Genomic DNA, 13,474 nt, shown 5'->3' on the forward strand with positions numbered 1-13,474 from the left:
TCATTTGTTTCACAATAAAGATTCATTATGAGTTTTAGAAAGTGTCCCTCGTCTTGTTAAAGAACTGTCCTGTTGAGATTTTAAAATTCAAAAATACTTTACTGATCCCAAAGGGAAATAAAATGACTTTGTAGCTCATAATAATTCAGATTCTTCAAAGAGTTATTGTAGACGGTGGTGGCTGGCAGAAAAGATCTCCTGTAGCAGTCTGTGTTACAGTGAATCTGAAGAAGCCTCTGACTGAAGACAATGTTTTCCTGAGAGAGTATCATGAAAAGGATGGTCAGGCTTTTTTTATAATTTTTAAAATTTTATGAAGAATTATTCTTTGTGTTATCATCTCCAGAGGTTCCACAGTCGTCCCCAGAACCAGAACCAGAACCAGAACCAGTCTTCTTTATCAGGCTGTTGAGCCTTTTTAGGTCCTTGGCTCTGATGCTGCTGCCCCAACAGACGAAGAGACTAAACTCTCAACAACAGACTTATAGAAGATCTGCAGCATCTTAAAGGGTGTTAGCCTCCTCCAGGCTCCTCTGTCTCTTCTTATAGACGCTTCACTGCTGCATCTCCAGTCCAGTCTGTTGTCCAGATGAACACAGAGGTATTTATATTCCTGAACACCTCCTCTTCTTCTCCCATGATGGAAATTGTTTGATCTTTCATCCTGTTCTTCCTGAAATCAACAATCATCTCCTATGTGTTGTTTACTTTCAAGGTGAGTTGATTGTTTCCACACCAGGACACAAAGCCGTCCACCAGATCTCTGTACTCAGCCTCTTGTCCATCTCTGATCATCTCTGATTAATTTTACAGCTCAGGTCATTTGGGCATGATTCTCATTAATTTGTAAGTTTTTATTTTAACATTTCTTTTCTGAACTGAATGTCTGACTGTCTTATGTTATACAATATTATGTTAATACTGACACATACTCAACTATGCAAATGCAATACATTCATATCAATCTTTTTTATTATTATTTAGTGCCGAAGGGCCCTGACTGTCTGACAAGGACAAGGCTATTAGCTTGTCATTTGGGATTGAGTCCAGCTTCTTTGCCAGAACTTAAACTGTTTTTTGCTAATCTCATTGTATAGACCTTTTCTCAACAAATCAATACATAGAAAAGTTCAACGAACTAGAAAAGCTGTAAGAAGGGGAAGTGTAGATTTACATGATAGGGGAAAACTCTTGGAGCCATTTCTGATTCAAATGGATGTTCAGACAAAAAATTGGCTTTTTAGGCACATTGACAAAAAAAAGATGACAACCAAAGAGTGAGTGAGTTAGTTACTTAGTTGACTGTGAAAAGTGGAGCAGACAGTCTTTCATCTGCCTACATTTCCCAGAATGCTGTGCAGTTAAAATCTGCCAAAATAAGGAGCTTAATTTCACTTCAGTCAAAGTCACATTATTTTGTATCTGTCTTTAAATGTTCCAGTACACTGCTGATTGTAGAATATTGATAAGAAATAATGAGTTAGGTTTAATGCTGGATTTAACAACTAAACCAAGTAGTGGGAGGTTTTTCAGAATAAAAATGGAGTTTCTCTGGAAACAAGGTTTTCTCAAAGAAATGCTGTATTTCTCCTGAAATGTTGAACATTTTGTGCTGTTTTCAGGAAGCAGCACTGGAAATACTGTATGTTTTAGTTTTCCAACAAAAGTAAAAGTAAAAAACATACTGTGATTTGGGTTTTCTGCATTTCCAAACTCTTACTTCATAAATTTTCAGCCACATTTCACTAAATGTGAGCAAGCAGGAACACTCTGCGACTGAAATAAAAACTACTGTGGGTACATGATGCAAATGATGGCAGAAATGAACGTTGTGACAAGGCCTCAAACAGCAACGAGGACATTTTATTTGCTGAATTTAACTCTCAGTTTGCTCTCTCTGCCTACCTGTCTGCATCCCAACTCATTTATGCAGCTAATTCTGAATCTAGGATTATTTAAATCTAATTTAAAAGACAACTATTGAAAAGGATGCCAAAATAAAGTACTCTAAAGCTTCATCAGCAGGTGTGCAAGTCGTGTTTTCAGATAGTTTTTATTAACATCCTTCATTTAAAATATGCAAATAAACCTTTTTTCATGCTCTGAGCATTATCATTCATTTTTATATAATTGAGACGGTTAACCAGTGTGACATTTCCTGTCTTTATTTGTCTCGTATGCAAAAACGAGACAAATAAAGACCCAGTGATTTCAGCACTCCATATGCTGAGGCGATGAGAAACGGTAAATATAGATGCAAACAGAACAAAGTACAAAAACCTGTTAGTGAGAAGGAAAAATTACTCCTAACATATTTGTTAGACTTCAAGGAACACTGACAACAAACTGCTACTTTCTTTCACATTTTAATCTAACTGCGCTGCTTGAAATCATCACAGAATATTTAAAAATAAAGCAATATCACTCTGGTGCAGCATGAAAAATACAAACTGAGTGTTGTTGATGTGATCTGAACCAGGAAATTACTTGAGGTGCTGAGAGAAACTCGCATAAAGCCTGGAGTTAAGTCTCAAAAGCTTAATAACTCAGAGTCATCATAAGCATAATAAGTAGGAGGCTTGTACAATTTGGCAACACTGGAGCTTCCCACTGGCCCTGTTGTGCTTTGGCTTGATGACGATGTCAACAACTGTCTGAATATGAGACAAAATGTAAAAATACAAATTTTAGCACTTTCTAAAACTGCAAATAAAGCATTTAGTTGTTTTTATGGCAGAAGTTTTTTCTTTCACAAGTTATAATTTGAGCATCTTGAGCATTTCTCCAAATGTATTTTTGCTCTTAAGATTTTAACTTATTATAAATCTTCAAAATTGAAAAAAACAAGTTATCCTTTTCAAGAAGAGCTAAGTAATCATGCCTGGACTCTCCTTCTGTCTGCATGTAGTGGAGCAAAGAGTTGGAGTCAGGAAAGAGTCCCAGTATTTCCTATCATCATGAACTAGTCAGCATTTAATTTCTCTCAACGTCTTTTTGTGTGGGATCTCACATCGCCTCCACATGGAGACAAGGTTTTAGTATCCTGGGGTTTCTATGTTTAGGGCTTTGACCCCTGGTTGGATTTTCCACAGCAATCAGCCTCAGTGGAAGAGTTAAAGAATAACTCATTCAATCAATGGATCCAATAAATGTGACCTTTTATTCAAATGTGAATAAAAAAGTGGACACACAATTAGATGCTGAAGCCAGTTTTTTGACCCTGATGTGATGCGCACAGAGATGAGGCGCCGCATCACGTTCCAGAGTCCGTCTGGTCTGAGAAATTTCTTGATCTGCAGATAAAAACATGTTGGGAACCAACACATTTTCTACTTACAACACAAAATTACAAAAAACTGCATAAGTGTGGCTTCATAGTTCTGTCAGCACATCTTATGCAGAGTGAATCTCTAAGCCACGCCCCTTTGCTTCTAAGCCACGCCCCTTTGGTTCTGCAGCCTCAGCAGCATGCTGTGCAAACACACAGGTCCAATAGTCTCAGCAAACTGACTGAAAATAGTGAAAAGAAAAAAAAATCATATTAAAAAATATAATAATTATGATTGTGTGTTTGTGGCAGGTCATCTAAACGCATTTGGTGTCTCTTAGAGAAATCACTGCTAAAACAGGACATCACAGTTGGAAAATATATCAAAACTAAAAATCTAAGAAGATTAAAAAAAACATGATATACAGCTTTGGAAAAAATTAAGAGGCTTTAATTTATCAGTTTCTCTGATTTTACTTTTTATAAGTATATGTTTGAGTTAAATGAACATTACTCTTTTATTCCATGGACTACTGACAAGATGTCTCTGAAATTCCAAGTAAAAATTTTGTATTTATTTGCAGAAAAAGAGAAATGGTCAAAATAATGAAAGGTGCAGTGCTTTCAGACCTCAAATAAGGCAAAGGAAACAAGTCCATATTCATTTATAAACAACAAAACTAATGATTTAACTCAGGAAGAGTTCAGAAATCAATATTTGGTGGAATAACCAGGAGGTTTTCAGTGGGGCTCTTAATTTTTTCCAGAGCTGTATATATCTGTAGATCATAATCTTCTGAATGTTGTGGCATTGTTTAGAGGAAATCCAAGGGTTGCAGACTTGCTGAAGGTTTGCCGGTGGAAACTGCAGGCGGAAATCCAGCAGCTGATTATCCTAAGGGCACCAGCGCCCAGCAGGGTAAGAAATGTTCGAGGGAATGGCTGCTCTTGCATAAATGGCACATCTGGCACCAGAGGGATGAGGGCATTGTCAAGGTTTCGCGGTGTTTCAATTACACACACCATGGGCCTGCACTCAGATATCATTACGCCTGTACATCACAATTTGCCGGGACGTCATATCAGAGATAATAAGGCTGAGTGAAGAGAGGAACTCCCACATAAAGCTCTTATTTAGGGGGGTGGCCTGAATTAAAATTCAGACGGTGTCTTAAGTGTAAATAGAGAGACACTTAAAGGATTCAGGCCTAATCTAATCAGGTAGGATCTAATCAAACAATGCCCCCACTGGCCAGACTAATCAGGATTGAAATTATGCATGACAATTAATAATGAAGAGTCTAAAACCTTCATCATTAGCACGTTATCAAAAACAATATCAAATAGTGGAAAAGAATCACTGAAGGGCAATTTGCTTCCAGCTGAATTTGGCAGCGATGAGTTCTGATTCATGGAGGATCATGTATTACTTTATTATTGAAGCGACTGGAGAGCTGCGTAGGACTTTGGTACTCAACTGGTCCAAATCTTACATAAAGAATAGGGACCTTTATTTGTCTTCTCAGACAGAAGTCACATGTGGGGAACCCCAAGGTTCAGTCCTAGGACCCCTCTTATTCAATATCTATGCTCTCTCTAGCTCCATTTATAACAGGAAATAAGATTAGCTACCATAGCTACACGGATGATACACAGCTCTACATCATGATGTCACCAGGTGACTCTGAACCCATCCAACCACTGAACAGATGCTCAGAGTAGATGTGTGGATGTGTCATATCTTTCTCCAGCTGAACAGAAACAAAACTGAAGTTATTATCTTTGGACCTAAAGAGGAGCGAACTAGAGTCACAGCTTCAGTTATTACAACTTAAAAACCAGCGATCAGGCCTGAAACCTGGGAGTAGTGATGGACTCTGACCTGAACCTTCAGAGCCACATAAGGACAGTTACAAAGTCGGCCTTCTATCACCTGAAGAAAATCCCCAGAGTTAAAGGACAAATGTCTCAGCAAGATCTAGAGAAACTCATCCATGCGTTTATCTTTAGTCAAAATCAATCAGATCCAGAACGCTGCTGCTGGCATTCTGACTAAAACCAGGAAGATAGAGCACATCGCTTCTACTGTTGTCATAGCAACCTTCCAGACCTCTCAGGTCTTCTGGTTCTGGTTCTGCTCTGCATCCCCAGAACCAAACATGGAGAAGCAGCATTCAGCTTCTATGCACCACAAATCTGGAACAAACTTCCAGAAAACTGCAAAACTAAATTTCTGTAAACCCACCTATTTATAGTTGCCTTTGATTATTAGTAAATGGAACATTCATTGATCAATATATTTGATGAATATTGATGATGGAACTTGACAAAATGTGATGCTTATTGTTTGTTTCACAACTGCATGATGACGGTTTTGTGATGCAGAGCTCTCTGACCTGCCTTGTTGCTGAAATGTCCTATACAAATAAACCTGAACTTGAACTTACTATGTGTGTTTGAGGATGTGATGAATGCTTTTAGGACTTAGAGGGGGAAAAAAAAAAGAGGAATCAAGGTGGTTGGAGTAAATTTCAGAAGCCGAAAGCCAATCTGTGTGAAGCAGACCATGATGTCCTCTCGCCTCTTGTTGCCCCTTCCAACTCAGTTTGCTGTGGTAATTGAATCAGTGCAGAAATGTTTCCTTTTGCCCCAACAAAACAGCCTTTCACTCTGAAACCAGGCGCAGACACACACCGACTTAACAAGGTTCTCATTTCATGTGTGGGATGAGTCTCAGCAACGTCATCCATCAAACGATGACCTTGGCAGTTTTGCACAGATGCTTCAGAATGCTTCAAATACTAATGTGGGGATTCACAATGAAAACATGCAGGTGAAAGTACAGATTGCTTGCTTCCACCACACACACACACACACACAGCAGGTGAGACAAATAAAGAAACACTTGCTCTGTAATGGAATTGTCTTAACATGACAGCTGCTGTCAGGAAAACCCCCAGCTCTGCTCGGCTGCAGGTTTGCTGCACTAAACATCCACTAGGATGGGATTCTCTGTCTGCAGGAAACACCTCCGAAGTGGTTTAACAGCTCCTGCATGTGGGCCAGGTTCTGCAGCTTTAGACTGGAAGATGTCAGACTTTTTCTGTCAAAAAATAAAAAATAAATTGAAAAGGAAAACTGAGCGTCATCATCGTCTTTGTAAAGAGATTAATGTTGAAGCTAAATGTTCTCCAACTGACTAGTTCGCAAACAAAAAAATGGGTTTTGCTTTTTTTGTAGAATTTATTGGAAAAGATGTGTACAAAAACCTTAAAGTAAGTGCTTGTAAAAGAAAACTTTAGTGAAAAAATTCCCAACAGTGAGCTTTAAATACTTATTACTTACCTTACTATCCTTCTCACCTTGACTGTTTTGTCTTGAAGTCCAGCACTGTTAGTTACAGTTCAACCTGTTTTTAAACATTTTAATCAAATCTCCAGCTGCAGATATGAGCATGTTTTAACAAATAACCATTTTCTGGTAACCATTAAGCCCCATTTCTAACCCTAGGAAACAAGAAGTCACAGATCACTAATTAAAAATTAAATGTGTTTAGAAACTCTGACCAACTATGAACTAAAAAATGCTTCAGTCTATTTTATAGGAGTGCTTTTTGGATGCAGGCTGCATGAAGACAATTGTTAGCGCTGCACATCTGCAGGTAGTTTGAATGTTATCCCCACACAAAGGTAAAATTTAACAGGCTAACAAAAATTTAACAATTATTAATCTGATAAAAAAGGCACATTCCACAGATTTTTCATTTAATCAGAACAGAAGTGAAACACAGATTTTAATTTCCTATTATTAAGACAGCGACTGCAGTGAGTTCTAACCCAGCAGAGATGGATTACGGCAATCCGTTAAATTTTATCTTTAAATATTACCATTAGCAGTGAATTTGTAAAGATTTCTCCCTGTATGAATTAAATCTTTCAAATGTCATTTTGTCTCAGGGTTAGAACTTGTTTTCAAAAAAAGTACACGCACTGGATTATGCATATAAAAACAGAAGTCTGTTTTTTAAAAGCTCAACGCTCTCTAAAGTTTCATCCTAAAATAACACCAATAAAAAAAAGGTTGTAATTATCTGAGAAAAAACAGAGGGGGAAATGATCTCATCCCAGATTGTGTTTCTGTTTTTGCTGAAAGTCTGTCTCAGCGTGTGTTTATGTCTATGTGTGTGTGCATGTGTGTGTGCGTGTGTGTGTGTGTGTGTGCTCAGTGTGAGCAAAAAGCTCGATGACAATGCCAGCATTAATCAATACAAATGGGCTAATGGGGATGGAGTGCAAGCAGCTCTTCCTGTGTTTGTAACACATAATAGACTCAACATGCTGTCATCTGCAGACATCAGAGATCAGGAAAGGATCTTGTTACACTCACTGTGTAAAACCTGCAGCTGCAACAGAAAAACTAGATAAACCTCTAAAGGAGAAACTTCTTGAAATTCAGGATATATCTACAGATGAGAGTTACAGTTCTGCACTGGTTTGATTTCATTTTACAGTTTTATGAGTCTGTGGTTTTCCACATGGTCACTGTACATCGACATGATGGGATTTTGCTTCCAACCATGTTTCCTTTAATAACTTACATTGTCTTTGCACAGATCGGACTTGTCTACATGATTGAAGCTGTCACCGAGTTTTTACGCCAGGTTGGGAGTTTGGACAACTCCACGTGAAAAATGTGAGATTTTCCCTTCAATCCATTTTCACATCTTCTTCCTGACTTGATGTTTTTCAGAGAAAAAGCTGCAACATGGTTTCTGTGAGACGTGAACAGCAAATGAAAGTCAAAGCCCAAGTCATGTTTATGATTTATGCTGCTAATAAAAATGTAAAGAGAACCGCGAGTGATGCAGGAAAACGCCGTATATCATGAAATCTGGAGCCTCTTTTCATTTGTCAGGCTAATTTGATCAAATCTACCAGCAAATCAGGGGTGTCCAAAGCTTTTGTCAAGTGGGCCAAAATTGTAGACTCAAAAGTAGTTGTGGGTCAAAAATATTAAGCAAATAAAGTAGTTTAATATATTCAGAACCTGTAATGGATTTTTATGGAAAGGCAGAAAAAATAGTAAATTTCCTCCAAAAATTTGGACATTTTGTGATTAACCTAAAACATTTTCAGGAAATCTTAAAAATGTTCTAGAATTTTTTTTTTGTAAAATTTTTGACATTTGAATTTCAGAAATTTAAAAGCTTGTTTTTTGTTTTTTTTTTTAGAAAATTTCTGACCTTAATCAGAAATTCCAGCAAATTTTCTAGAAATTTGTATTTTCCTTGCATTTCCTAGAAATTTTTCATGCTGAATGAATAAAATAAAGGCATCTAGTTTTTTGATCGACTGAATAAATTTGTTTTCAGTAATAAGAACAAGATTTGGGTCACTTTGTTTCAAAACGCCCGTTATATTTAACCAAGTTTTAGAAAGAATAAAAGCTAATTTGGGTTCAGCAAAGTCGGCTTTACAGTAAAAGTCTCTAGATAAACTTGGTAATAAAAAGACAAATACTTTGTATTGTGCTTTATATTTTCCTGTGTAAGAAAATTATGTTGGTAATATTTTATTTGTATAATTTGGTGGCCATACAGAATCAATCAAAGGGCCACAAATGGCCCCTAGGCCGCACTTTGGACACCCCTGATGTAAATGCAGTTTGTATGGGATCAGTGGTGCAAATGGTTGCATTCAAATGTGCCTGGTGGTTTTAACATTTTCTGCAAATTATAAACTCAAAGTGGTGAGTTTTTCCGGCAAAAGTAAAGTATATTCATGAAAAAGGGCAGAAACGTATAACTTCCTGCCACAGTCCTGCTGTGTAGGCAGCTGCATACACAGCAGAAATAGATCACTTGTATGGATTTATCTGTTTGAAACTTAAAGTGTATTCAGAGATGAGGCCTAGAGCAGGACTGTGCTTTATGTCTTGGTTTGCCAACAAGTAGAAGAGAGGGCAAAACGTCAAGATATTGTCTCAATTCTAACATTTCTTTATATGCAAGTAATATTTTTTTTTTTTTTTGGGCAGAAAAGTGGACAGTCAAGGATGCATTTCAGGCGGCCATGTCTCACTTTGACTGTCATGATTTGCTATGGATCCAAATGCAGAGAGCCAACAGATTTTTAATGAAAATCTGTTGGATGTTTCATGAAAAAATGTCAAAAAGACTGACAATAAGATGGAGGGAAATACAGAGAGAGAAACACGAGGGAGACGAAAGTATGACCTGGAAGTTTGTGACTGGAAAATAAGGAGCATGGGGGAGATGATTACTGAAAACTATCGGATATGTGTCTGAATTAATTAATTAATATGTTTTTCTGAGAGGTGGAAAGATAAACATTTTTGCCATTTAAACTTCAGGTCACATTGTGACAAAAACAGCTGATCCGGGTCACATTCATCTGCTTTGTGGACATAGAGGCCCGTCATGATAACACGTTTTGATTGATAATAAATTGTCCCAGAAGTTAAACGATGAAATCGTTGCTTTGAGATCATTTTCAAGTGATATCATAATAATCCAAGAACACATTATCAAAGATCAATAAACGATAAATTCTAATGAACATTTGAACTGGCACTGGAAGACATTTTAAATATCCAAAATAAATAAACAAAACATCAGAAGCAACAAATAAAATTAATTATGAAGTCTCTATAAACTAAATTATCCTTCAAATAAAGGGCTGGTTGAGACCAAAGCACCAGACTGAAGACTTTTATCATGCAGATTTTGGTAGAAAGAGAGAAAAGAGAAAAATGACAAATCATGCAAACAGAAATTATTGACCTTGTTTCAATTCATCATGCAATACATTGATTTATTGCTTACTGCGACAGGCCTAAGTCTGGTGTTTTATTTTGACCTCATCCATTTTTTTTGAAGAATTACGACCCAGCCACAGCTGCAGAGTTCACTGCTGTATAACCAGACAATATTACACTTACGAACCCTGATTGGAAGCTTTCAGTTCCTCTAAAGCAGCTTTGGTACCAAATAGTTCATGATGCTTCCTTTGCATGAATACAGCCACATAAGAACCCCAGATATTTAAATTTTCTGTGCTTCCTTCATGAAAAAAGATTAATTAGAGAGAAAATCTGCAACCCAATGCTGGAGCGACTGATCTTCCATTTTCCCGAGAATACACAGATTTCCGCTGCAGCTGCAGAAGTATAAAACAACATCCCTGAAAACGGATCACTAGTGGGAGCTGAGGTGAAAAATTTCAAAGAGTTGAGGATAAAAATATGAAAACACCTGAGTTTTGTGTTTCTTTTAACTTTGTTCTGACATGTGAAATATATATATATATATAGATGCATATATATCTGCTAATCTTGATTACCTCATTTTCTTCAAAGATAAATTCCAAACAAATACTAAGTTCAAACAAAATTGCGACTCCAATCAGACAGAGAGCGTTTCTGCATCAATGATTAATTAATGTATGGAATCTGTGCAACGTTTCTGCAGTTTACGGCGCTCGTTGCCTCGGGGCACAGAGAGGCTTTCCGCACAGCTCTGATTTTCTTTGCTTCTTTTCTTGTCAGCTGCAGAAATGTTGCGAAAGCTGGCAAAGAAAATTAAATTCTGATGGGCCACGTTGACACAGCACCACGGCGTTTAGTTAGTATTCACATCTATTTTTCTTTTCACATCTCAACGGAAGCCACAATGAGAAATTGTTTAATCAAAATAGATTAATTTATGGTTTTGTGTTCTTAGTTTGCTTTGTTTAGGTCACGGTTTCATGGCTGATCATTTTGACTGGGAATTCAGAATAAGAGAGGAAGGGGTGCTACTAAAATATTAACTTATTGGTAGAGGACAGGAAACTACGTTGCATTGCATTGTGTGCACTGCAAAAACACAAAATCTTACCAATTATTTTTTGTCTAGCTTTTAGTGCAAATATCTTGGTACACTTGAAGAAAGACAAAACTAACTCACAAGTTAACTTTCCAGGAAGATGTAGGAACTTGTCTTAATGTAAGTCAATAATTCCTTGATATTGAAGAAAAACTACAAGTTCCACTAGCAGATTATTTCACTTTTAACACTGGGAAAATGTCTTTATAAGTGAAATAATCTGCCAGTGCAATTAGTATTCTTCTTTAATCAATTTCAAGGAATTACTTACTTCAAACAAACTCATGTGTTGTGCTGAAAAGTTACTTTTTTGTTTTATGAGTGTATGAACGTGTAAGTGTATGAAAATAATTCCAGCAGAAACAACTGCGGATAAAAAAATGCTTGATAAGATTTTATGTTTTTGCAGTGCAATGAGAGTAAAGAAGCAAATACAAAATTAAAATTGCTTTAAAAAAAAAAATCTTAAGTGATGTTCATGAATTTTATTAGTTTGCTTTCAACTTAGCTTCTCTTGCATTAATTTTCAGCTTTGAATTATTCAGTCAAAGCTTGAATAATTCCCACGGTATGAGCAGTGACGTAGTTTAGCACAGGCGGCTCACTTTTTCCTCAACAATTTGTCAAACAGATTCTTCACAACTGGCCACTTTTCTCTAACAAAAATCTAAATAGAAAACCCGCTCATGGTGCTTAGAGCCAAAGATCTGAACTTTTACTCACACACAAACTGATGCTTTTCAATACTTTAGTTACTTTAATTTTCATGATTCTGGCTCACAAATGATGGAAACCCAATTTCTTTTCAAAGAATTTGAATGTTTGATGGGGCAAATTAAAAAAGAAAATGCATTTTAATACAGAAAAGTTTTGAATACTTAAATGTTTGTGGCTAAATGTTTGTTCTGAGTTCCTTTTGTGTGAAATCTGGTGTTTTAATCTTGATGTTACCAATCCTCCACTGACTTTCTGTGGGGCTTAGGATGATGACAGTGTGGAAACCCTCCACTGGACCTGAAGCAGTCTGCGTTTCAGGAGTTAAAACATATGTTTTACTCGTAAAAGAGAGTGCTGTGATGGCTAAATTACAGACTCTGTGATTCTGAATGCGTCTACTTCCACATTTCAGTCCAAGCACATCTTTCCAGGTGGCACAAGAATTAATTTAGCTAAACGATTCCAGCAGTTAAATCAAATCCTCAAGCATTCCCTAGTGCAGTCGTTAGCAACCAGCTGGAAAGGGACTAAGATTATTCTTCATCCAATAAGCTTTGTTTGTCTCTATTAATAAATGTTGAAATGAAATTCAGCGCTGCTGTTTGTCCGAACGTATGCAGACTTGTTGCAGCGTGTGACCTGTGGACAACCCAAATATCCAGTCTAACAAGAAAACAGGCAAACAATCATTTAGCCAAAACGATCAATTGTGAACGAAATCAAGGTTCTGCATGCGGCGCAGCTGTTGCCTCTGCTGGCAGCAGGAGGTTAAGTAAAAATGTTCACCTTCATCATAAATAAGTCATGCTGTATCATAAAAGTGTAAACATTATGCGCATGTTTGCCAACCTTTCCTGAATTGCTGGCCTCCTTCAGTTTCCCGTTTTAATTTCTGCACAGCGGGGGTCACGTTTGATGCCTAACGTCAGGGTAACATCCAACATGCGTCTCGACATTAGGTACCGGAGTTTTTCACCATTCCTACATGCAGAACTGGTGTAACTGGGGAGAGTTTGTAGGTCACAGAGGCTGTTTGTGCTCTGCAAATGTCTGAGATCAGAGTTTTCCGATGGTTATGCTAACATATGTTTGCATAATAACAGGAAAACATGCAACTGGATTAGAAATGCAGAGCATTGCAATGCTCATATGCATTTCAAATAATCCACATTTTCTGTGTAGAGCAAAAAAATATTAAATAATTGTGGAGATTTAGGGCAACGAAAGGCTGTCAAAAGATGGAAAATGATAATAGTTAGTACCCAGAATTTCTTTGGATGATTCTGGGAATGTAATATAAAAACAACACATGAAAGTAGGATTTTAATTTGATAATGAAAATAGCCACTGATTTTGCTGTTCTAAAAGCAATTTTTAACTATTTTAACTGTATTCTTAAGGTCGTTATCATTCTGATGCTGCGTTCACACCAAATGCGTTTTGAGTGTCAGATGGTTTACTTTCAAACTTCTATGCATCAAGGGCAGAGTGAAGAACACATATGCTGAGGAGTCTCAACACTCAACACTGCCTAGAGCGATTTTGACGTTTCCAGAGCAAAACGTCAAGCGTCTGAATTCAAAGTGTACACGCGTCGAACGAGA

The 13,474-nt window shown here is 37.1% G+C and overlaps 1 protein-coding gene across 3 annotated transcripts in view; it reads right to left on the minus strand.

The window, feature by feature from the left end:
* Window positions 1-13,474, minus strand: part of drp2 (dystrophin related protein 2) — a 242,152-nt gene that overhangs the window by 84,316 nt on the left and 144,362 nt on the right. The gene's annotated exons all lie outside the window — the stretch shown is intronic.

Source organism: Poecilia formosa, unplaced genomic scaffold, assembly GCF_000485575.1.
Source record: "Poecilia formosa unplaced genomic scaffold, Poecilia_formosa-5.1.2 Scaffold244, whole genome shotgun sequence".
Lineage (NCBI taxonomy): Eukaryota > Metazoa > Chordata > Actinopteri > Cyprinodontiformes > Poeciliidae > Poecilia > Poecilia formosa.